Consider the following 27,865-nt stretch of genomic DNA (forward strand, 5'->3'; position numbering starts at 1 on the left):
ATTTCAGATCTGTTCAGTGGCAGCAGATCAGATTTGCTCGGTGGTGGCGCATTTAAGTTCCTAATCTACTCAGTGGTAGCAGATCAGATTTGCCTGATGGTGGCGCATTGGAATTCCTGATATGTTCGATGGTAGTAGATTGGACTTGCCCGGTGGTGGTGCAGTGGAGTTCTTGATCTGTTCGGTGGCAGCAGATCGGACTTGCCTAGTGGTGGCGCATTGGAGTTCCTGATCTGTTCGGTGGTAGCAGATCGGATTTTCCCAGTGGTGGCGCATTGGAGTTCCTGATCTGTTCGGTGGTAGTAGATCAGATTTGCCTGGTGGTGGGGCATTGGAATTCCTGATCTGTTTGGTGGTAGTAGATCGGACTTGCCCGGTGGTGGCTCATTGAAGATTATTCATCAGAGGATCAGAAATTTTATCAATCCAATATGAATAACAGTGATGAGTACTCTCTTAAGCCAGAAAAGACGTGGTCTATTATCAGGCCAGTAGATTATTTGCTCAGGGAGCAGTGGCTGGTGTTTATTTTGATAGGAATCGCCATCGCATCGACTTTCTTTATCCTTCAGCCTGGATTTTTGGCTTCTAATGTTAATGAAAATGGATGGTTTGTGCACGAAAAAACTCATCGGGTTGTTTATCAGACTCCTATTTCTCGGTTTGCTCAGTATCATTCAAGTTCGATGGTGAATTCGGGGGCTAAAGTGCCCCTAGGTTTGAAGAGAAAGTCCCTGTGAGTTGTCGTGATGGGTGGAGCTGGCTTTGTTGGCAGTCATCTACTTGACAGGCTCATGGCAAGAGGTGATAGCATTATTGTTGTCGAAAATTTCTACACAGGAAGGAAGGAGAATGTTTTGCATCATTTTGGCAATCCGAGGTTTGAACGGATAAGGCATGATGTTGTGGAACCCTTATTGTTGGAGTTTGATTAGATCTACCATTTAGCTTGCCCCGCTTCCCCTGTGCATTACAAACACAATCCTGTGAGGACTATCAAAACCAATGATGTTGGAATCTTGAACATATCTAGACTTGCCAAGCATGTTGGGGCACGTTTTTTGCTTACAAGTACTAGTGAGGTTTATGGAGATCCTCTTGAACATCCTCAAACTGAAGCTTATTGGAGCAATGTTAATCCCATCGGAGTCCATAGTTGCTATGATGAGGGTAAGAGAACAGCCGAAACTCTGACTATGAGAGCAAATGTTGAGGTTCGGATTGCTCGAATTTTCAATACATACGATCCGCGAATGTGTCGTGATGATGGTTGGGTTGCAAGTAATTTTGTTGATTAGGCTTTGTGCAAGGAGCCTTTGACAGTCTATGGAGATGGGGAACAAACACGGAGCTTCCAGTTCGTTTCTGATCTGGTTGAAGGCCTTATGCGACTTATGGAGGGCGAACATGTTGGTCCTTTCAATCTTGGGAATCCTGGGGAATTTACAATGTTAGAACTAGGACAGGTTGAAGAAGGAAAGGATGACTCTAATAGTGATTGGCACATTCCATTGCTAATGGAAGAAAATAGTGAGGAAGATGAAGAGCAGGAGCAGAAACAAGAAGAATATTAACAGGAAATGTAATCAATAATGCAAGCCCAGAAAAGGCTGAAATAGACAGATTTGAGGTAAGTCCCCTACGAAGGATATCAAGTAGGAATACTCGATTACCTTCTAAATTGAAAGGCTATGAATTAATGTCAAAGTTTCTAAAAATTGTAGAACCTACAAATTATGAGGAAGCAAGTAAATCAGATGCATTGAGGGCTACAATGTATGAGGAAATAGAATCAATAAACAGATACCATACTTGAGATTTGGTTGAATTGTCTGAAGGTAAAACCCCCATAGGATGCAAAAGGCTGTATAAACCAAAAATAAATGCAGATGGGAGTATAGAGAAACTTAAAGCTAGACTGGTAGCAAAGGGTTACTCACAGAAAGGGGGAATAGATTTCGATGACACCTTTGCTCCTGTAGCCAAATTAAACACCATTAGAATGCTAATTTCCTTGGCAAAAAAACAAAAATGGCAGCTACACCAGCTAGATGTTAAGTCTGCATTTCTGAATGGTGACTTGAAGGAAGAAATGTATTTAGTACAGCCTGAAGGTTTTGTGAAAAACGGGTAGGAACATCTTGTGTGTAAATTGAAAAAGGTACTTTATGGTTTAAAACAGGCACCCAGGTCGTGGTATCGGAAAATTGACTCATTTTTTGTACAGCATGGCTTCCATAGGAGCTTGAATGATCCAAATTTGTATACCAAGTTTAATAAACAGAGGCAAATTATTTTGATTTCTTTGTATGTAGATGATATGATCATAATAGGGAATGCTAACAATCTGATCAAAGAAATCAGATGTCACAAGTGCATGAGATGGAAAGACTCTGGACAAACCTTTCTTACTCAAGGGAAGTATGCCAGAAGCTTGCTGGAAAGGGTCAGAATAGAGCAGTGTAGATCAGCAGCAACACCATTACAGCAGAACTTAAAGTTGAGCAGTGACGACGGTACTTAAGAGGTGGATGCAACCATGTACAGACAGCTAGTTGGCAGTTTGATATATCTGACTACAACTAGACCAGATTTGGCATATTCTGTTAGTGTGTTGAGCCAGTTCATGTCAAAACCACTCAAAAGTCATTGCGTCGCAGCAAAAAGTGTGTTGAGGTATCTTAGTGGTACTAGTAATTATGGAATTTTGTACACTGACACTGTTGATGTTATTCTAGCAGGTTTTTCAGATTCCGATTGGGCAGGTAACTTGGATGATCAAAGATCTATCACAGGTTACGCATTCAGCATTGGATTCGGGGTCATAGCATGGAGCAGCAAAAAGCAACACACTGTAGCTCTATCTTCATGTGAAGCTGAGTACCAAGCATTGTGTGCAGCCACATGTGAAGCTATCTGTTTGAGAAGACTTCTCAACGATGTAGGAGCAGAGCAGAAAGAATCAACTATTATCAAAACCGACAACCAGAGTACCATCAAGCTTGCATACAATCCAGTCTTTCATAAAAATACTAAGCATATCGATACTCAGGTTCATTTTGTTCGAGAGAAACAACAGTCAAAAGAGATATGTGTTGAATATTGTAAAACTTGTGATAACATGGCTGATATTTTTACTAAGCCTCTTGGGCATGTAAAGTTTGAATTGTTTAGAGGGATGCTAGGAGTTCAGGATAATCCTTTCTCCATTAAGGAGGGGAGTTGAAAATAATTAATATTATTTTGTATTAATGGAGAAATGGTTACACAAGTTGTAACGTATCTCCTTAGTTTAGGATTTCTTCCTAGAGTTTAGGAGTTTGGTTGCAACTTCCTGATCTATAGTAATGTACTTAATGATGTAATTGCTCATTTGATGGAAGTAGAGCGTACAGAGAGAGTTCTCTTTGTTGAGTGCGGTCTCCAGGTGCAGTACTCACCTATGAGCTGTAACTCCTTCTTTTTAATTCAAGTCTAATTTTTATCTGATTGACCATGGTTGGTCTTAATATTGGCACTCTTTGTCACAATGTGATGTTGGACCATGGTTGATATAACATTAAATCTTAGGTTTAATATTAAATCCTAGGAACATAACCAATAAGATTAATAAACTGAAGGGATTAATATTATAAACCCAAGGGATTCTAAACTAAATGGATTAATATTAAACCCTAATAGTAATGTTATATACTATAGGCTTAAAACTAAATCCTTAGAATATAAACCCTATGACTTATATTAGAAACCATAGGATCAATATTATAAACCTAAGCTATTAATAAAAGGGATTATAAACCCAAGGGAATAACATTAGAGCATACAATTAATATTAAAACCTAGGAATATAAACCTTAAGATTAATATTATAAACTTTAGGATTAATATTATAAACCCGAGATATTAATTCTATAAATCTAAGGAATTTATAAACCTAAGGGATTAGTACTATAGATGCAATTGATTATAGTAAGAGGAGAATAAATTTAAATCCAAGGGATTAATATTATAAACCTAAGGGGATAATTTTAAACCCAAGGGTTTAAAATTGTAAACCTAAGGGAATAATTTTAAACCCAAGGGAATAATATTAAACCCTAGGAATATAAACCCTAAAACTAATAAACCCAAGGGCTTAATATTTTAAACCCTAGGATTAATATTAAACCCTAGGAATGTAAACCTCGTGAATTTATAAATCTAAGGCATTAATATTATAAACTCAATGGATTATAAATTGAGGGGAATAATTTTAAACCGAAGGGAATAATATTAAACCCTAGGAATATAGACCATAAAACTCATAAACCGAGTAGATTAATATTGTAAACCCTATGCGTAATATTAAAACCTAGGAATATAAACCCTATGATTAATATTATAAACCCTAGGAATTTATATTATAAATCCAATGGATTATAAACCCAAGGTATTTATATTAAACCTTAGGATTAATATATAAACCATATCATAATATTCTACCCTAGGATTACGAACCCTTACATTAATAAACCTAAGGGATTGATATTACAAACACAAGGAATTAATATTAAAAACCCATGGGATAAATATTATTAACCCAAAGAATTTATATTATAAACCCAATGGATTATAAACCCAAGGGAATTATCTTAAACCTTAGGATTAATATATAAACCCTATCATAATATTATACCATAAGAATATGAACCCTTAGATTAATAAACCCAAGGGATTGATATTATAAACCTAAGGCACTAATAAAAACAAGGGATTGATCATATAAACTGAAAAACCCAAAGGATTAATATTGTAAACCCAAGGTATATAAACCTTAAGGTAAATATTATAAACCCTAAAACAAACATGGTTGACCATGATTTATTTTCATATTGAGATAATATTTGTCACAATGCAATGTTAGACCATGGTTGACCATGATTTCTTTTCATATTGGAAGAATCATTGTCACAATGTGACATCGGACCATGGTTGACCATGATTGACCATGGATGGTTTTAGTATTGACAATATTTGACACAATGTGATGTTGGACCATGGTTGACATAACATTAAACATTAGGTTTAATATTAAATCCTAGGAACATAAACACTAAGATTAATAAACCAAAGGGATTAATATTATAAACCCAAGGGATTATTAACTAAAGGGATTAATATTAAACCCTAAGATTAATATTATAAACCATAGGCTTAATATTAAACCTTAGAATATAAACCCTATGATTAATATTAGAAACCCTATGATCAATATTATAAACCTAAGATATTAATAAACCCATTGGATTAATATTAAAAACCCAAGGGATTATAAACCCAAGGGAATAACATTAGAGCTTACGATTAATATTAAATCCTAGGAATATAAACCCTAAGATTAATGTTATAAACCTTATGATTAATATTATAAACCTAAGAGATTAGTACTATAAATTCAAGGAATCTATAAACCTAAGGGATTAATATTATAAACTCAATGAATTATAAGCTAAGGAGAATAATTTTAAACCCAAGGGATTAATATTATAAACCTAAGGGAATAATTTTAAAACCAAGGGAATAATATTAAACCCTAGGAATATAAACCCTAAAACTAATAAACCCAAGGGATTAATATTGTAAACCCTAGGAATTTATAAACCTAAGGGATTAATAATATAATCTCAATGGATTATAAACCGAGAGGAATAATTTTAAACCCAAGAGAATAATGTTAAACCCCAGGAATATAAACCCTAAAACTCATAAATCTAATGGATTAATATTGTAAACCCTAAGCGTAATATTAATACTTAGGAATATAAACCCTATGATTAATATTATAAACCCTAAGAATTTATATTATAAACGCAATGGATTATAAACCCAAGGGATTTATATTAAACCTTAGGATTAATATATAAACCCTATCATAATATTCTATCCTAGGAATATGAACCCTTAGATTAATACACCTAAGGGATTTATATTATAAACACAAGGAATTAATAAAAATTTTATTAATACTGAAAATCTGAAGGATTAATATTGTAAACCAAATGTATATAAACCTTAAGATAAATATTATAAACCCTAAAAAGAACATCGTTGACCATGGTTGATTTTCATATTGATACAATATTTGTCACAATGCGATGTTGGACCATGGTTGACCATGATTGATTTTCATATTGAAAGAATCTTTTTCATAATGTGACCTTGGACCATGGTTGACCATGGTTGATTTTAATATTGACAAGATTTGTCAATATGCAACGTTTGACCATTTCCTAAAACTAAGAAACCCAAGAGATTAATATTGTAAAATGTAGGCATAATATTAAACCCTAGGAATTTATAAACCGAAGGGATTACTATTATAAAATTAAAGGACTATAAATCGAGGGGAATAATTTTAAAACCAAGGGATTAATATTATAAACCTAAGGGAATAATTTTAAATTGAAGGGAATAATATTAAACCCTAGGAATATAAACCCTAAAACTCATAAACATAAGGGATTAATATTGTAAACCCTAGGATTAAAATTAAATGCTATGGTCACAAAGGGAAGCCAAGTGATGAGTGAAGGGTAACCTAACTCTTTGATGAAAATCTGATCTATACGGGGACATCAGTTGGAGAGGGGACTAGGGTTTTGAACAGGGAACGATGGGAGCGAGCTGGTAACTATGGAGGAGCATGGAGGGGGGAGCTCGACTCCCTCCTACAGTAATGTGGTTTCAAACAGAAGCAAGGAGGAAATTCTAAACAATTTTTGGAAACCAACGGAGGCAGAGACAAGGACAACTAGCACTCAAAAGCCGAAAAGTAGCAAATCCCTTGAAAAGGAAGGGATCCACGAGGAAGTTAGGAAGGAAACTAAATCAGGAGACAACTGTTAGAGAACTGAGAACACATCTACGACAGGACACTGCAAGCCCAAGACAAACATTGAACCCTAGGTGGTCTTAAATGGTCCTACACTACAGGTGCACAAAGATCACATGGCGACTTATGCAATCATGTGTAATTTTATGGGTATATGGCCCACGAAGAAAGCATTTTACACATGGATAAGAAACAACTGGAAACCGAAGGGAGAAATAAATCTAAATCTTGGGTCCAAGGGTTTTTTCACAGTAGTTTTCACTAACCTAGAGGACAAAGACAGAGTATTCGAAGGAGGACCCTACTTCTATGCTGCCGCAGGCCTTTACATGTGACCTTGGGTGATGAAATTTGTACCGGAGCGAGAAACATTCACATGGGTCCCGGTATGGATTATATTATACTCCTTACCTTTAGATTATTGGCTACCTGAATCCTTAAAATCTATAGGCAATAAATTAGGTCATTTTATAAAGATATCAGAGGCAACCCTGCAAGGTAAATATACCTCCTTCGCCTGCATATGTGTAGAAATGGACTTATCGGGAGCACTCCCTGATGAAGTAATCCTAGAAGTATATGATGAGGAATGGGTATAGGTGGTCGACTATGAACACATTCCATTCAAATGCTGTAAATGTCATGAACATGGGCACCTCTTCAGAGATTTCCCACTCAACAAAAGGGAGGACAACTTGAAAACCAACACAGGAAAAGACCATGAAGGTTTCACCAAAGTGGGAGGCAGAGGGAAAAGAGGGGGAAAAAGTACCAAAAGAAACCTAGCGAGAACAAGCTACCAAGCCATAATAGTTCTGAGATTTTAGAAGAAGAAGGGGGAAAGAATGGAATGAACAAGGAATCGGAGGACAATCAGGTAGAGAAGGAGAAAGAGGATAGCATGGAAATAATACAGGAAAATAATGAACAAAAGGAGGACCTACCAATCACTATGGAACTTTTTAGGGACCATGAGATGATCCCAAGTGAAGGTGGTACGTGTTAGAGTCGGTCTTGTCAGTCCTCCGTCAGAGATCAAAACTCTTTCTGCATTTCATTTTTAGGTGTCCCATCCTGCTCAATCACTTGCATTCCATTTAGGAGCATGCCATAAGCTGACGGAAGGGCTTTTTAATTCATTCCCCTCATGTCTTGTACCTGCTGGCTTAGGTCTTTTCATCAATGTTTATTAAAGTCCATGACAGTCAATGTTTGATCTTTCAATGGGCAAAGAGTCATGTCAATTATAGGTCTAGGGTTTCACAAATTGAGTCGTTAAAGTGTCCAAATGCTAGCAGGCCAGAGGGAGGTTCTACACATGTTTTCTATTTCACGAATTTCATCGTCATATTGATGGATTATGACTGTTCTTCAATATGACAAAATAGTGGCAGAGAGGTCATTTTGTGAGTGTTTTTGACCTCCTAAGGACTCAAAACTTGCCCAAACTTCTTGGCCATGCACCAGCAATCATGATTTTTCATGCCAAATCCAATGATGTAAACTTTTTGCAATTTGGAGCTCCCTAGCAAAAGCGCGCGCCACGTGGCGCGGCGCATAGGGAGAAAAACCCTGTTTTTTGTACCAAAATTTGCCAAAATGCAAAAAATGCCCCAAATTTCTTGAAATTTGGGATGGCACTTCTTCATTAAGTGTTATGCTGGGCTAAAGAGGCTTCAACCAATATCTGAAGATGATCAAGCTCCCTTTGCCTCTTTTGCTTCCTTATTGCCTTCCTCAATTTTGCTTTTAAATTCCTGATTCGTGCCTTGCAGACCTTGTTCCGTGCCATGTAGTGGAAAGCCATGTGCCTCAGCAATTTGTGATCCTTATCAGCCTTGTCTAGCAGTCTCTCCAAGTGGATGTTGATTCTCTCGAGATTAGACTCCCGATCCTCATTAATCTCTTGCTCCAATGACGTGAGCTCAATTCTTCTCCTTTGTGCAGCTTGGCGATTCTCGCAGATGTTTTGTAACTTCATGATTTCTTGCTGATCTTCAAGTTGTTTGTTCCTCTGCTCCAAATACTTCATGGTCCACTTAGCCCTCTCCAATTCAAGGGATAAGGCTTGGATTTCTCTTTGTTGCGCCTGGATGATCTCCCTGAGCTTGGCACTTTGTGGGCCCGTATCTCTATCATCATCATGAATGAGAATAAAGTCGGTCTCTCTTTCACCTGAAGGCTCACCTCAAAGCCCCTCATCCTGCATTGGCCTCTTGCCTTTGTCCTGTACCTGTGATGCTGATGGAGGAAGTGAGGCCCCTTCCACACTGTGTGGAGATAACACTCGCTTTGCTGCTGCAAACAAAAGTCTGGTGCCTCTCTGATATGTGATGAATACCGACACACTAGCGGTCTCATGGTGCTCATACTGATGAGAAGTTCCACCTATCTCATGCTTGACCTCTGATAATCACTGTGAAGCTTTGAAGAAGTCAGGAGAGATGAAATCATCCCAAGTGATGCCCTGTAGTCCAAGTTGATGAACCACCAAAATCTTAATAAGAGCAAAATGATTAACACTGTTAAGTTGCTGCTGAGGGGTTTTATGCTGCACAAGTGTGGTCATCCTCTCTATATTCTGGCAAATGAAATACGGAATGTTCATCATCCATAACCTGGTGAAATGCATGAGCAACCTGATGTGATAAGCATATAAACGAGAGAACCATCCCTCACAGTTGAAATATTTCATGATCAATTTCATTAGTGGATCATATTCATCTTTCAGATATCGGAATGGGAACACTCTCTTGAGCTGCCTCAAGAAACCGGTTTTAATATATGGCTCATAATACTGCCGGTCAATCTTCTTCCTCTGGGTCCATGGTTCCCCAATGTTCAGTATGTAGATTGCTAGTGAGACAGATTCTGGTGTAAGTGTAAAGGTGGCACCAACCAAGGTAGCTTGATCTCCATGTAAATGCAACACAAATAGACGAGCCAACTCATGATGAAATTGAACATTAGCCACCTTTTGACAAAGCTCATAGCATGACTAATGCTGAAAACAAAACATGGCAAGAGGGCAAGCCTGTTATTCAGTGAGGGTGATTGGTTCTTCTCTGATATGCCTACCTCCTCTATGAGGCCTCCGGGGTGCATGTTCCTCCATGGGGGAGTCACTTTGGGTTTCCATTTCATAATCTGATGAATGTTCAAATGCCATGACTGCTATTTTTCAAACTGCCTTGGAGATGAAGATGCTGGTATATGAAAACTGTTTAGACTACTCTTTTAGTGATGTGTGCAAACTCTGCCACCGAAGGGGAAAACAAATAAAATAGGGACTGTTAGGAAGGGGAAATAATATCAAGGGATTAGGAAATATTGGGAGAGATTTGTTAGGGAAATATGGGAAAGGGTTTGAGGGATTTATGTGTGGGATAGGGTTTAGGGTTTCACATTTGAAAGTTTTGGGAAAGGGAATTTAGGATAGGGGTTTAGTAACTTTAGGGGATGGGGAACAATGGAGTCAAGGAACAAAGGGAATTAAGGACAAAGGAAATAATGGAAAAGAGTAACCTTGGTGGAAAACAAGTTTTGAAATCCTAGGCAGCAGCTTACATGTGAGGGATTCAAAATGATAGGGTTTGAATTTTTGTTTCAATAATTAGCACCCATAAACCACCATCATTCAGCACAAAAATGGATGAAACATCAGGATGTCGACCCTACCTGGCAAATCCATGCAAATAAATGGCGATTTGGAAAAAATTCAAACATTTTCGGGCTTTCAGGTGTATGCGTCGTACCGCATAACCTACGCGCCGCGTCGTACCAGTGCGTCGTGCCCATTCAAAATTACACTCGACAACTTCTCCCAATGCATCGAGCCTCCCCAGTGCACCGCCCCTTCTGCCCAATGCGCCGCGCCGGCCAAATTTCCTCCAACTTCACCCAAATCACTCATGAACTCAACCAATTTGCTTTGAGTGGCTTTCTTCTTGGTCTTGGCATGCAAATAACATTAATATTCATGAAAATATCTTTATAAAGACATGGACTTAATTTTTGACTCTCCAAGACCCATCTTTGTATTTTTTTGGCATTGGCACTTTTTCTATTTTAATACAACTCTATTTTTGAATTTGCTTTTTGATTTTTTGACTGAGATGATGAAATTCTTGGAAATTTTTTGCAGGGATAGCTGACATGGAATTTGGCAAAGGAGACCAAGGCTGCACCTGAAGAATTCAACAACTGAAAACTTTTGAAAATTATTACAAAGGACAAAATGTTGACTTTTCTTCAAAACATAGTTTTGAAGAATAGTCATAATCCATCAATATGACGATGAAATTCGTGAAATAGAAAACATGTGTAGATAACTCAAACTATGTGTCAAAATCAAGCTCTTTAGGATACTTGAAAACTGTAGGGCAAGAACGAGATTTGAACACGGGAGTCACAGAGCTCTCTTCATGAACAATTCTTGAAATCAAATTGGGATTTTTGTAAAAAGGGGGAGGATTTGGATCTGGATTAGCTCTGGTATATCTCTTTGAAGCCAGGGTGTTATTTTCAAGAAATCAAGGAACATAAACAACTTGTTCAGCCTTTCAAATTTTAAACTTATCATCCAAAAGCTTAGAATTCTCAAATGTACAAGGGCGATTTACAGGTCAAGTGTCACGATTACAAGCTAGACCGGCGATTGACTGAAGCAGCGTTTATCTACTTGCGCTAATGCAAAGCAAAAGCGTTTCGAAGGCTACCTAGCATAACTTCAGGCTCCGTCTGTAGCTTATAACACAAATGACATCAACAAGCAAACCATTTTTCTTTTCCCCAGTATGGTTGCCACTATGTTAGAGCCTAGATTTGCCTCAGGTTGAAAAGGAAAGGTTCTAGGTCCACATCAAACCATGCTCAGCCTTGTAGCTAGCCCTATGAGGACAGAAGAGGGCTCTCTCTAGGTCGATCTAGGCAAAAGACAACGATGGGGCTCGAGATGACTGAAATAAAAGCTAATTTTAGGCTAGGTATGAAGTACAATGGTTTGATTTGATTTTTTGGGGGTTTTTTGTTGGAAACAAGGAAAGGAAAATTGGGCTCGGGGATGAGGCACAGTTTCTGCAGAGTTCTGATTGGGGCAAGGAAGGCAATCATTTTGATGCTTTAAAGTGAGTGAATGGATAGATCAAACTAGTGAGAAGCCAAGGAGAGCAAGAGAGTCTCAAGAATTCTCCTTAAACTGAGGAAAACATGGAAATTTAAACAAATTTAAAGGCAGAGCATAGCAGTTAATGGATTCTACCTTAATCACTGATTTGTTCAAATTCAGAAGAAGAGACAGGAAAATGATACTCATAACACTAATGAACTTACAATTACTTAGAGAAGAACACCATCAAAACATAAAGCCACATGGATCCCAAACAGTGCTACAAAGCCCTGGTCTTTCCTTAGCCAAAAATGCAGAGATAGAATGTACAATGATATGCCAAAGCAATCCCTAGTGTCCAACACTGAAAAGACTTAGAAATTACATAATATAGACAAGCCAAATCTATTCCATTGCCTCTAGGGGTCGAGCTCATCATTCTAGGAGTTGTTTGAACCAATTCTAAATAAGGAACTGAAAACTAGGTAGTCAAACAACTTACCCCTATATGCTAGGAAACTAATTCATTCACTCACATTTAACCTTTTGGTGAATGAATCTTCTAGAACAAGTAAATAAGTGCCAAAATTACATCATGTTTATCCAATTACATCAAGATAGATCAAAAGTTACATCAAAAAGAAAAACTAGTCAAACTGGTCGAATTTCTGAGTTGGAAGGTGAAAAATTGAGGAAAAATCGTCTATGCGCCACGCAAAATCCTCTATGCGTCGCGCCACTTTGAGGCTGAGTTTGAGGCACTTCTTGAAGTCCAAAGTGAGCCCAAGATAGCTCATTGCAAAGCCCTACCTGTCTACTTTCCAACCCAAGTGGAATGTTTCAATTTGGATGTCATTTGCCCCTCCACTGCAATCTCCCAGGACTCCTTCCTGTGTGTCAAAATAGGGGCAGAGAGGTCATTTTGTGAGTGTTTTTGCGAAAATCCCAATCTGATTTCAAGAATTGTTCATCAAGAGAGCTCTATGACTCCCATGTTCAAATCCCGTTCTTGCCCTACAATTTTCAAGTATCTTGAAGAGCTTGATTTTGACACACAGTTTGAGTTATCTTTGTTTAAAACCAAATCCGAAAATGCTCTTGAGTCTATCGTCCTGAATCCGGACTTTCTTGCTTCTCTAGAAATTGAAAAATCCAATAATTCCATTGAGAATTTCATTCTAAGACAACTCCAAACTGACATTGAGGCTACAAATATCATTGATTTCCTAGAAGCTACATCTGCAACTCTTGGAGTTGCCGCAACTCCATCTAGCTCAAGGGTTCCCAATGAACCGCCTTTCATTCCCTCAATCCCTGTGCAGCCTATTGTTACATATCAAAAGTCTGCTGTAAATTCACCTCCATCTACTCCTTCTACATCCAAAATTGCTTCACCTCCGCATACACCTCCTCATACACCTCACACATCAGTTACACCTTCTCCCCCAACATCTCCAAGGCTGATTGCAAATCCACCAAGAGCAATGGCTACTTGGTTTGCACCTCTCGCGCTGCCTCAAGTTTTGGGTGACATGCCTATAGATTATCAGAGTAAAATTCCTTTATTTGACGACACTCCTCAAAGTACCACGGCTCAACAACATGTAGACAAGATGACGAATTTCTTCGAGATTCATGAGATTGATGCAGAAAACATGACTATGAGATTATTCATGTAGACATTCGCAGGTGAGGTGAGAAAATGGTTCAGAGGTTTGACAACTAGAAGTATTCCCACATTAGAAGAGCTTCAAAGATAGTTCTTGAATCGCTGGGAAGTCAAGAAAGATCCTCTTCAGATCACTTATGAATATACCAAGATCAAGCGGAATGTTGGTGAGTCCGTGCAAGACTATTGTACTAGAATCAATGTGGTTTATAATGTAATTCCTGATGATTTAAGACCAATTAGAAAGTCAGCTTTGCTTAATTTCTTGGATGGTTTTGATCCAAACATGGCTTATCAATTAAGAGAGAGAGATCCAGCTACCTTAGAAGAAATGCAGAAAATCGCCGTTAGTGTTGAGGCAAATTTGAATGACAAGAGAGCTAGATTGAAAACCGAGAAGAGAATTTCAATAAAGGAAGAAGCTTCTACCTCAGATCAGGTGCTCCACAAGGTAGAAAAGATGATTGAAAGGTTAACACTTGATAAGCCTGAACCGCAGATCCGGAATCCTAATTTCCGTGGATAGCAGCAACCTCAATTCAGGATCAAACAACGTGAGCAGCAAGCACAAGAACCGACATCACAACAGCAGCAAGTAAAGACACCTCTTCAGTATAATTTTGTTGGTCCTAAATCTGATGATGAAGACCATGTAATAGGGGAAGAAAAACACTTCTTTACTCTTGATGATATCCCACCTTGAGGATTCGGATGAGTATCAGAGAGGGTATATGCATGACTTGTCTGCCCAGCAGCGTCAGTATTCATTAAGAAACAGAAATGTCCCCATCAATCCAATCTAGAAGAGAAAGGAAGGTCCAACATCTAAGAATGAGCCACCTGTTGCACCAAATAAAGGAAACAAAGTTGCTGATCCTACTCCTAGAAAATCTCCACCAGCAAATGAATGAGTCAATCAGCCAATTGTATCAAAAGATAAAGCTAAGAAGAAAGAGGTTCCAGCCAAAGAGGTAGAGAAGACTTCTACTTTTACTTTAGAAAATGAAATTTCTAAATTGAAGGTATCCATTCCCTTGACTGAGCTGATGAGGAACAACAGTTATAGAGGTCAGGTTCCCAAAATTTTGAATTTTGATCCAATGTCTGATATGGTGAGTGTAGAAGATGATCAACCTGAACTGATTTTTGGACCAGCATTGAATGGTGAGTCTCCAGACAGTGATGTGCCTCCTTTTTATATCAGTTTTAGAGTGCACGAGTTTGTGTTGCATAATGCTATGTTTGATGTCGGCGCCTCCCACAATCTTATGTCGAAGGCTATCATGGAAAAGTTGGGTTTGGACATCACTAGGAAATACCATGATCTTTATTCATTTGATTCCTACAGGGTGAGATGTATTGGGCTTATTAAAGACTTGGTGGTCATTTTGGATCAGATTCCGTCAAAAAACATTTTGATGGATGTGGTGGTGGCGGATATACCTCCTAGGTTTGGAATGCTTCTTTCCATATCTTGGGGAGAAAATATCAAAGGAACTATGCAGCTTGATTTCTCCTATGCAACGATTCCTATGTTTGGCCAAATGAGAAAACTTTATTGGGAGCAGAAAATGAAATACATGATTACAAGCAAGGAGAAACCAATTAATCATCCGATTAATTATGTACATAGAGATTTAGAGTCTTTTGTTCTTTATTCAGATAGTTTCAATGAGATTGATAGTCAATTAGTTGCAGCAGATGATATTCCAGAAATAGCAGAGAATTTCATAGAAGTTTTGAAGAAATAAAGTCAAGAACAAGGCAATACCATTCAATGATCAGAAAAGGATAATGGACAGCAAGCAGAAAAAATATAGCAAATAGAGTTTCAGCACTTAGAAGAGGAGGAAGATGGTCTGTGGACAATGGATTTTGATGGAGTAGTGGGAAATGATGGTGTTGGAATTGGAATTTGGGTATGCAGTCCTTTTTCTACTCCAAACAAAGTGCCTAGTAATGTGCAGGTATGTTCTTACAAACTTGCTTTTGATTGCTCAAACAATGAAGCTGAGTATGAGGCTTTGATCGCTGGCCTAAAAATCCTAAGAAAGCTAAATGCTAAGAGGATTGTTGTATATGGCAACTCCGAATTGGTGATTAAGCAAGTTAAAGGCGAATATCAAGAAAAGCATCCTCAGATGCGGGCATATGGGAATGTTGTTCTACACATCTTGAAGTTGTTTTCAGATTATACCTTAACGTGTGTGCCTCGTATTCAAAATATTATTGCTGATGCACTTGCTAAGGCGGCAAGTAATTTGAAGATTCCTATGAATTCAAGTAATAAATTTGAAATCCATGTGAAACATTGTCCAACTGTCCTAGACAATCAGAGATATTGGCAAGTTTTTCAAGATGATGAGGAGATTGATGATTTTCTGCAAAACAAAGGTAAGTTCAAAGATACCTCAATTGATGTAGAATATGATGATGGTAAAGATGATGTGTAGATCAATCAAATGGAAGTGTTGCAGCTCAAGGATAATGTGATTCCTAAAGGCTTGATAGCTTTAGAAGAACTCTTTGATTAGGATGACATAGCCCGCAAACCGACATTGCAGCCAACAGAGAAGGGATTCGAAGAGGTGAATATTGGAACAGCTGAACATCCGAAGATGGTCAAGCTGTCCAAAACATTGCCACAAAAGGTAAAGGCCAAGTATATCAGTTTGTTGTCATCCTTTGCTGATGTGTTTGCTTGGGACTATTCTGATTTGAAAACATATGACACCAATATAATTCAGCACACAATTCCTATTAAGCCTAATCAGAAACCTTTCAGACAGAAATTAAGAAGGCTTAATCCAAAATTGTTGTCTTCAATTGAGAAGGAGGTAAACAGGTTGTACAAATCAAGAATCATTTTTCCCATCCAGTTTTCAAATTGGATATCTAATTTGGTGCCCGTACGAAAGAAGACAGGTGAGATCCGTTTGTGCATTGATTTTTGGAATCTCAACAAAGTTTCATTGAAGGATAATTATCCACTGCCAAAAATGGATCACATACTTCAGCGAGTAGCTGGAGCATCTCGCATGTCACTACTTGATGGTTATTCTAGATATAACCAAATTTTAGTCCATGAAGATGACCGAGACAAAACAGTGTTCACCACTCTGTTGGGGACCTTTCATTACGCTAAAATGCCTTTCGGTTTGAAGAACGCAGGTGCCACTTTTTAGCGGGCAATGGACTTGGCTTTCGCAAATGAGAAGGATGTCTTCTTGGTTGTGTACCTTGATGATTTGACTGTGTTTTCCAAATCAGATGAAGAACACTTGTATCATTTAAAAATTGTCTTTCAAAAGTGCAGAAAATATGGTGTGTCGCTGAATCCAAAGAAGAGCTTGTTTGCCATGGATGAAGGAAAATTACTTGGGCACATTATCTCAAAGGATGGAATTCGTATTGATCCAGCATGTGTGGAAGCGATTCAAAAAATTGACCTGCCCCAGAATAAGAAGGAGATTCAATATTTTAATGGTAAGATGAATTTTCTGCGACGCTTTGTTCCTAATCTTGCTGAACATCTAAGAGAGATTACAAACATGCTTAAGAAGGACAATTAAGTTACATGGATGGAAGAGGCTGTAAAACCTTTCAATTTAGTAAAATTGGCTCTTTCTTCTGCCCCAGTTCTAATAAGGCCAGATTATACTCAGGATTTTATATTGTTTTCATTTGCTTCGGAGCATACTATGGCAACTGTATTAATGCAGAAAAAAGATGATCATGAAAGACCCATTGCTTTCTTCAGCCGGACTATAAGAGATGCTGCTTTGAAATACAACATTATTGAGAAGCAAGCCCTTGCACTTGTAAAAGCACTGAAAGATTTCTGCGTGCACATTCTGCATTCCCATATTTTAGCTTATGTTCCTAACATTGCTATCAAAGATGTTTTGGTCCAAACAAATCCTGAAGGAAGACGTGGAAAATGGATTGCAGCTTTGTTGGAGTATGATGTGGAGATAAGGCCCACAAAGCTTGTTAAAGGATAGGGATTGGCAAAGTTAATGGCTGAATCAAATCTGCATGTCCTAGACATAAATCTGATTGCTACTATGTCCGATGAAAATGAGCAAGGTCCATCAATTCAGGTAGCTGAAATCTTTGTTCTTTCTCCATGGTATTCAGATATCATATATGTGCTTCATAATTTGTCCACACTACCTGGTATGGCTAGAAACAAAGCTAGAATTCTTAAGTTAAAGGCTGCTAAGTTTTGTATTCTGAATTCTACACTTTATTGGAAAGATCCCGGTGGAATTTTATTAAATTGTTTGGTGGAATAAGAAGCGAAACAGGTCATGGAGGATTTCCATAAAGGAGATTGTGGCAGTCACCTGTTTTGGAAAACAACGGCAAATAAAATTCTGAGGGCTGGATACTATTGGCCGACATTGTTTAATGATGTGTTCAAAATTGTTAAGAGCTATCATAATTGTCAGATTTTTGAAGGAAAGCAGAAATTACAGCCTTTGTCGCTTAAGACCATTGAGGTGAGTGCTCCTTCTCAGCAGTGGGGGTTGGATTTCATTGGTGAAATTGATCCTGTTTCTTCAGGTCAGCATAGATGGATCCTCACAGCGATAGATTATTTCACGAAGTGGATCAAAGCAATTCCCACTAGGCAAGCTATGGATGCGGTAATAATTTCATTCCTTGAGAATAATATTTTGTCTCGTTTTGGTTGCCCGAATAAGCTAATGACTGATAACGCAATAGCTTTCAAGTCAAAAAGGATGGTTGAGTTTGGAAGTAAATATCACATTACTTTGGGGCACTCAGCCGCCTATCATCCACAAGGCAATAGATTGGCGGAGTCTTCCAACAAATATTTGGTTAATATTATTAAGAAGATGCTGGAAATAAAAAAGAAAAGTTGGCATAAGAATTTGGTCCATGCACTTTGGGCAGATCGAGTGAGTCAGAAGAAATCCATTGGTATGTCCCCCTTTGAGCTAGTTTATGGAGTTGATACAGTGTTCCCTACCTCTCTTGCAGCTCCGGTAGTCAAACTTCTTCAGGAGGCTGGTAGTGAAGATGACCCAATGCAGAGAAGACTAAATCAAATGATCCATTTGCAACGGACATGGGAAGATGTTTTTCAAAACACATTCAAGTTGCAGGAGAGAATTAAAAATATTTATGACAGAAAAGCAAAGGCAGACACTTTTCAGTTGGATGATGTGGTGTTAAAGTGGGATGCAAGGAATGAGGAAAAGGGCACGCACCGTAAGTTTGAAAATCTCTAGAAAGGTCCTTTTAAAATCACAGCATATCAAGGTCAGAATTCCTTTCTTTTGAAGGAGATGAATGGGGAAGATTGTCTTGGAGGGCCGGTCAATGGTCGACTGCTCAAGCGGTACCTTTTCTGAGTTATTTCTGCTAATTACATTGTCATTGTAAATACCATTTTATTTCAGTTTCATTGCAAGTGTGTGCTGTGATCTTTTCTTCAGTCTGGGAACTGAAGTGAAGGCTATAATTCTGAAGAAATATTTCAGTTTTGAGTTCAGTTTGTTGATTCAGTTTTTCAGTCATTTCAGTTTCATCATCGAGTCATTTTGGGTCAGGTTTCAGTCAATAAAATGACTCCAAGTCAAAGTCTTGTGTTGTTCGTCGAAATAATGACTCCATATCCCAATGGACGAAGACACTGTCTAGCTCTCCCAGAGATCTGCCGTTCTTCGCACCTCCAAGGAGCTACCATCCCCATTGGAGCCAATGTTAGAGTCAGTCTTATCAGTCCTTCGTCAGAGATCAAAACTCTTTTTTCATTTCATTTTTAGGTGTCCCATCCTGCTCGATCACCTGCATTCCATTTAGGAGCATGCCATAATCTGACGGAAGGACTTTGTCATTCATTCCCCTAATGTCTTGTACCTGCTGGCTTAGGTCTTTTCATCAATGTTAATTAAAGTCCATGATAGTCAATGTTTGATCTTTCAATGGGAAAAGATTCATGTCAATTATATGTCTATGGTTTCACAAATTGAGTCGTTAAAGTGTCCAAATTCTAGTAGGGCAGAGGGAGGTTCTACACATGTTTTCTGTTTCACGAATTTCATCGTCATATTGATGGATTATGACTGTTCTTCAAAACTCTGTTTCAAAGAAAATTCAACATTTTGTCCTTTGTAATAATTTTCAAAAGTTTTCAGTTGTTGAATTCTTCAGGCGCAGCCCTCGTCTCATTTGCCAAATTCCATGTCAGTTATCCCTGCAAAAAATTGTGAAGACTTTCATCATCTCAGTCAAAAAAATCAAAAAGAAAATTCAAAAACAAAGTTGTATTAAAATAGAAAAATTGCCCATGCCAAAACATTACAAAGATGGGTCTTGGAGAGTCAAAAATTAAATCCATGTCTTTATAAAGATATTTTCATGAAGATTAATGTTATTTGCATGCCAAGACCAAGAAGAAAGCCACTCAAAGCAAATTGGTTGATTTCATGAGTGATTTGGGTGAAGTTGGAGGAAATTTGGCCGGCGGCGCATTGGCCAGAAGACACGGCGCACTGGGGAGGCACGGCGCATTGGGAGAAGTTGTCCAGTGTAATTCTGAACGGGCACGGCACAGCACGTTGGGTATGCGGTGCAGCGCATACACCTAAAAGCCTGAAAACATTTGAAATTTTTCCAAATGCCATTTATTTGCGTGGATTCGCCAGGTAGGGTCGACATCCTGATGTTTCATCCATTTTTGTGCTGAATGATGGTGGTTTATGGGTGCTAATGATTGAAACAAAAATTCAAACCCTATCATTTTGAATCCCTCACATGTAAGCTGCTGCCTAGGGTTTCAAAACTTGTTTCCCACCAAGGTTACTCTTTTCCATTATTTCCTTTGTCCTTAATTCCCTTTGTTCCTTGACTCCATTGTTCCCCATCCCTTAAAGTTACTGATCCCCTATCCTAAATTCCCTTTCCCAAAACTTTCAAATGTGAAACCCTAAACCCTATCCCACACATAAATCCCTCAAACCCTCTCCCATATTTCCCTAACAAATCTCTCCCAATATTTCCTAATCCCTTGATATTATTTCCCCTTCCTAACAGTCCCTGTTTTATTTGTTTTCCCCTTTGGTGGCAGAGTTTGCACACATCACTAAAAGAGCAGTCTAAACAGTTTTCATATACCAGCATCTTCATCTCCAAGGTAGTTTGAAAAACAACAGTCATGGCATTTGAACATTCATCGGATTATGAAAAGGAAACCCAAAGTGACTCCCCCATGGAGGAACATGCACCCCGGAGGCCTCATAGAGGAGGTAGGAATATCAAAGAAGAAGCGGTCACCCTCACTGAATTACAAGCCTTCCATCTTGCCATGTTTTTTTTTCAGCATCAGTCGTGCTATTTGTTTTGTCAAAAGGTGGCTAATGTTGAATTTCATCATGAGTTGGCTCATCGATTTGTGCTGCATTTACATGGAGATCAGGCTCAAGGATAATTTTAGGGGCGAATGTTTGCCCTTTGGCAAAATTAAGGGGTTTTAAATTTTTAGTGGGCGAATATTTTGTATCATAGTACATTTTTACAAATCACCTCAAATAGCCCACCTTATTTTAAGGGAGAGGGTAAAAAAGGTAAATTTAGCCCTTGAAATTAGGACTTACAACCTCCCATTCGCCCATTTTCAAGAATAGGTTTTATTTAAGTGAATCCAGTCGCCCATTTTCAAGAATAGGTTTTATTTAAGTGAATCCTATGGGCCAAATACCATATTTATAAAAGAGGTATGGTAAATTAATAAAAATATAAATAAATGAGAGGTATGGTAAATAAATAAAACATTTTTTATATTTACTCCATAAGTCACGTTATATACATGTAAGGGTGTAAACAAATAAAAATATAAGTAAAGCGGAGGTATGGTAAATAAATAAAACGTCTTTTTATACTTACTCAAAAGGTATGGTAAATAAATAAAAATATAAATAAACTAGACGTATCGTAAATAAATAAAACCTCTTTTTATATTTAGTCCATAACCCTCGTTCTATTTATGAAGGCTCAAGAAAGAGGTTTTATTTAAGTGAATCCTATGGGCCAAATACCATATTTGTAAGAGGTATGGTGAATTAATAAAAATATAAATAAACGAGAGGTATGGTAAACAAATAAAACATTTTTTTATATTTACTCCATAAGTCACCTTATATTTACTGACACTCAAAAAATGGGTTATATTTAGGTGAAACCTATGGCCAAAATACTATGGGACAAATACCATGGACTAGATTGTTATTAATACCATGCAAAAAGCCATTATTAACCCTAATATTAGAATTAATAAAAATAAAAATGGCACATGGTATTGACCCATGGTATTCACCAAAATGGCACATGGTATTGACCCATGGTATTCACCAAAATGGCACATGGTATTGACCCATGGTATTCACTTGGAATGTAGCCTATTTAAATGGGGGAATTAAACCAGCATGTAGCCTATGCTAAGATTCACTAGGACTTTACAAAGTTTTATTATTTAGTGAAAGACTCGCCAAGATCTTACAAGATTTTATAATTGAGTAAAATATTCGCCATGCCTGGTGAGAGATTCGCCAACAAATTATATATACATATTATATTATTGATAAAATCGCCTTCCATTTTTCCTATATACCATGGAGATTCACCCATTTATTATATTTCTAAATTTAGGGGGGGTTCTTAAAATTTTCCCTGATCAGGCTACCTTGGCTGGTGTCACCATTACACTTACACCAGAATCTGTCTCACTAGCAACCGGCATACCAAACATTGGGGAACCATGGACCAAGAGGAAGAAGAATGACCGACAGCATTATAAGCGATATATTAAAACCGGTTTCTTGAGGCAGCTCAAGAGAGTGTTCCTATTCCAATATATGAAAGATGAATATGCTCCACTAATGAAATTGATCATGAAATATTTCAGCTGTGAGGGATGGTTCTCTCGTTTATATGCTTGTCACATCAGGTTGCTCATGCATTTCACCATGGTATGGATGATGAACATTCCGTATTTCATTTGCCAGAATATAGAGAGGATGACCACACTTGTGCAGCATAAAACCCCTTAGCAGCAACTTAACAGTGTTTATCATTTTTCTCTTATTAAGATTTTGGTGGTTCATCAGCTTGGATTACAGGGCATCATTTGGGATGATTTCATCTCTCATGACTTCTTCAGAGCTTCACAGGGATTATCAGAGGTCAAGCATGAGACAGGTGGACCTTCTCATCGGTATGAGCGCCATGAGACCGCTAGTGTGCCAGTATTCATCACATATCAGAGAGGCACCAGACTTTTGTTTGTAGCAGCAAAGCGAGTGTTATCTCCACATGGTGTGGAAGGGGCCTCGCTTCCTCCATCAGCATCACAGGTACAGGAAAAAAGAAAGAGGCCAATGCAGAATGAGGGGCTTTCAGGTGAGCCTTCAGGTGAAAGAGAGACCAACTTCAGTCTCATTCGTGATGATGATACAGATACGGGCCCACAAAGTGCCAAGCTTAGGGAGATCATCCAGGAGAAGCAAACAGAAATCCAAGCCTTATCCCTTGACTTGGAGAGAGCTAAGTGGACCATGAAGTATTTGGAGCAGAGGAACAAACAGCTTGAAGATCAGCAAGCAATCATGGAGTTACAAAACATCCACGAGAATCGCCAAGCTGCACAAAGGAGAAGAATTGATCTCACGTCATTGGAGCAAGAGATTAATGAGGATCGAGAGTCTAATCTCGAGAGAATCAACATCCACTTGGAGAGATTGCTGGACAAGGCCGATAAGGATCACGTATTGCTGAGACACATGGATTTCAACTACATGGCACAAAATAAGGTCTGTAAGGCACGAATCAAGAATTCAAAAGCAAAATTGAGGAAGGTAATAAGGAAGCAAAAGAGGCAAAGGGAGCTTGATCATCTTCAGATATTGGCCGAAGCCTTTTTAGCCCAGCATAGCACTTAATGAAGAAGCTCTAGCCCAAATTTCAAGAAATTTGGGGCATTTTTGGCATTTTGACAAAATTTGGTACAAAAAACATGGTTTTTCTCCCTATGCATCGCACCACGTGGTGCGTGCTTTTGCTAGGGAGCTCCAAATTGCGAAATGTTTACATCATTGGATTTAGCATGAAAAATCATGACTTCTGGTGCATGGCCAAGAAGTTTGGGCAAGTTTTTAGTCCCCAGGAGGTCAAAAACACTCACAAAATGACCTCTCTGCCCCTATTTTGACACACAAGAAGCAATCCTAGGAGATTGCAGTTTTGGAGGTGAAATTACATCCAAATTGAAAAATTCCACTTGGGTTGGAAAGTAGACAGGTAGGGCTTTCCAGTGAGCTATCTTGAGCTCAATTTGGACTTCAGGAAGTGCCTCAAACTCAGCCTCAAAGTGGCGCGACACATAGAGGATTTGGTACGATGCATAGAGGATTTGGCGCGGCACATAGAGGATTTTTGCTCAATTTTTCACCTTCTAGCTCAGAAATTCGGCCAGTTTGACTAGTTTTGCTTTTTGATGTAATTTTTGATCTATCTTGATGTAATTGGATAAACATGATGTAATTTTGGTACTTATTTACTTGTTCTAGAAGATTCATTCACCAAAAGGTGAAATGTGAGTGAATGAATCAGTTTCCTAGCACATAGGGGTAAGTTGTTTGACTACCTAGTTTTCAGTTCCTTGTTTAGAATTGGTTCAAACAACTCCTAGAATGATGAGCTCGACCCTTGGAGGTAAGGGAATAGGTTTGGATTATCTATAATATGTGATTTCTAAGTCTTTTCAAGGTTGGACACTAGGGATTGCTTTGGCATATCATCATACATTCTATCTCTGCATTTTTGGCTAAGGAAAGACCAGGGTTTTGCAGCACTATTTGGGATCCATGTGGCTTTATGTTTTGATGGTGTTCTTCTCTAAGTAATTGTAAGTTCATTAGTGTTATGTGTATCATTTTCCTATCTCTTCTTCTGAATTTAAACAAATGAGTGATTATGGTAGAATCCATTAACTGCTATGCTCTGCCTTTGAATTTTTTAAATTTCCATGTTTTCATCTATTTAAGGAGAATTATTGAGACTCTCTTGTTCTCGTTAGCTCCTCACCAGTCTGATCTATCCATTCACTCACTTTAAATCATCAAAATGATTGCCTTCCTTGCCCCAATCAGAACTCTGCAGAAATTGTGCCTCATCCCCGAGCCCAATTTGCCTTTCCCTGTTTCCAACACAAAACCCCCAAAAACTCAAATCAAACCCTTGGACTCCATACCTAGCCTAAAATTAGCTTTTATTTCATTCATATCGAGCCCCATCACTTGTCTTTTTCCAAGATCGACCCAGAGAGAGCCCTCTCTTGTCCTCGTAGGGCTAGCTACGAGGCTGAGCGTGGTTTGATGTGGACCTAGAACCTTACCTTTTCAGCCTGAGGCAAATCTAGGCTCTAATAGTATGGAGGACCACGACCTATAGGAGTTTCTTGAGAGGGAGAATCTTGATCTAGAAAAGTTTCTAGTGTAGGGGACCAACAAAGGGATTGACTCTCTACCACAGGAGGAGTTTGACAGAGTACAACAACTATTCCTCGAAAGGTCTCAAACAAAGGTTGTAGGAGTCAAAAGGAACCATGACAGCCAGGAGAATAGAGGGGTTAAATCAATGGAGATAACACTAGGACACTCCACCAAAAACCTAGGCAAGAAAAGGGGAAGGAAGAGACATAATGAATTGCTGACAGAGTGTGGGAAACTCATCATTAATTCAGGTAAGATGAATGATCTCACTAGTTACTATTTTACAAACCCATCATTATGAAGCTTACAAATTGGAAGATTAGAGGTCTAGGAAGTAAAAGAAAAAAAAGAAATCTCAGTAACAAAATGAAAGAAGAAAAAGCAGATATGGTGTTTATACAGGAAACAAAATGCTCTGTAGACAAAATCAGAGAAATACATAGCAAATAGCCTATAAAATATGAGTACCTATAAGTCAAAACAAATAATACAGCGGGAGGAATTCTCACTCTATGGAATCCTCAGAAATTTGAAATCCTGGATGCTGAGGCATATAGAAACCACCTTTCAATGGTTATCCAACCTTTGGGGGACAAGGAATGTTACATGATCACAAATGTCTATGGTCCTCAACATCTATAAGACAAACTTAGGTGGCTTACCTCACTGGAGGAGCTGAGGGAGAGACACCCAGGAATGCCTTGGATTCTGGGAGGGGACTTCAGCATGATCAGATCTATCACAGAGAAAAAAGGAGGGACCATAATACTTGGAAGAGACTCAATTGCCTTCTAGAACTTCATAAACAACATGAGACTGGTGGACATGGAAACAATAAATGGTGCCTTCACATGGAATAACAAAAGAGGAGGCACTTCTCAACTTGCCTCGAAACTAGACATATTCATCATCTCAGAGGACCTCCTTCTCACTGGCCATATCATGACAGCTTTGATCCTCCCTTTCGGAGGCTTGGACCACTGGCCCATTCAGCTAGAAGCTTCATTCATTGGCACTCCGAGGAACAAACCTTTTAGGTTTGAAAATGTCTGGCTCACTCACCCTGACTTCATCACCAATATTGGAAAATGGTGGGTGGAAGATGTGCCAGCTCAAGGCACAAAAATTTTCCTCCTGTAACAGAGACTCAAACAAATCAAGATAAGGCTTAAAGAATGGAACTGTTAGCCTCCTACTGCAGCAGGTGTTCATCTTTCATGATTGACATTTTTACATGCCAAATATGTCATACTTTGCAAGCTGCAGTGTTCCATATTTCCACAAGCTGACATGAAGTATGCTTAGTTCAAGTGTCGCTACTGTATTCCAATTTTGATGAGTAGTTCCAGTTTTGAATAGTTTTCATTTAAGGGAGATCCAAACAGTCTAATCTTGGTCTCCCTAGGTTTCAATTTCATGTTTTAGAATATAGAGGATGCATCTGTCCAAACAGCTTAATCTTGGCAGATTTGTAGATAGGTAGAGAATCATAGGGACCCAACTATTTAATTTGGGCCTTGGCAGAAATAAGTGTAGAGCTAGGTAGGAATCATTCAAAAGAAAAATTGTAAATCTGGGTTTGCAAGTCTAAGTGCACCCAAACCAAAAAGAAGAAAAAATGTTAGGAAGGTAGGCTGGGTAGGTAGTTGTGTGGTTGCAGAATGATAATTTATGATCAATTTTGTGTTACAAAGTGCTTTATCTTTACAGATCACAGTGCAGGCAGTTTTCATGCAAAGGAGCTCAAAGGTGGACATAACTAACTCCCCCTTCTTCTAATTCCCCAAGTCACTTACTAACTTCCCAAAGAGGTCAAGATCTGCTTGATTCCTCTTAGTTTCATCATCATCCATATCAGTTGCCTTGGTGAAGATCTGCTTCACTCAAGGATTTTATTTCTTTTCAAACTCTTTTCCCCAAAATTAGCCTAAGGTCCCTGACCTTGGCGCCTGCTTATCATCTCCATATTAACTACTAACTCTAGTATATAACTCCCTATCAGTTTTCCCCCTTCCCCTACTAAAACTTTGTATATAAAATTCCCCTATGTAAATATCCCCTCCCTGGCAATATAGCCATATTTTTTATAAGTCCGGGAAAAAATGGTCCATCCGGGGCTGTTTTTTAGCCCATCCGAGTCATAGCAGGGGTTAGATGACACCCGGTCATGCTAACAACCTCTCCCCTATCCCTAAAAACCCTCAAACCCATGTTTTACCCCTTATCGCTAAGTCCCAACTGTAAATATATTAACCGCGCTCATTTTAAATCCATAAACCCCTTTTCCGCCCCTAACCCAAAGTTTTCGTATAAAATATTAACCCCCCAAACCCACTAAACCTAAGTTTTAAAACCCTACCCCCGCGCGCTTTATTAAATTTGGAATATCCCGCGCATATTCCCTGCTCGTATACCCCCGCCGACTCACCATCGCTGCCAGCCGTTGGATCGTCCGCCCCACAGATCTACGGCTGACGGGCCCTCCCATCCCTGAACCACCCGAAGGTTAGCGTCTAGGAGATGGGCGGTATTACCATCGTACTCTCGCCACACGTCGCCTTCTGGGCTGTGGCGGAGCCCCCCTTGACGAAACCACCCTTCCCCAAAGGCGGTGCGCCACAAAACCATTTACCGTCGTCTCCCCTGTGATGTAGGCACCACGTCACCCCCCTGCCCAGTCACCGCGACACGTCATTCGC

At 38.7% G+C, this 27,865-nt stretch overlaps 1 pseudogene; it reads left to right on the top strand.

The window, feature by feature from the left end:
• The first annotated feature begins 431 nt into the window (after positions 1–431).
• On the top strand, positions 432–20,270 carry LOC149218666 (UDP-glucuronic acid decarboxylase 2 pseudogene; annotated as a pseudogene).
• Positions 20,271–27,865: the final 7,595 nt, after the last annotated feature.

This window comes from Pinus tabuliformis, chromosome Q (assembly GCF_031772625.1).
Source record: "Pinus tabuliformis cultivar Carrire ecotype Pingquan chromosome Q, CPIR1, whole genome shotgun sequence".
Taxonomy (NCBI): Eukaryota; Viridiplantae; Streptophyta; class Pinopsida; order Pinales; family Pinaceae; genus Pinus; species Pinus tabuliformis.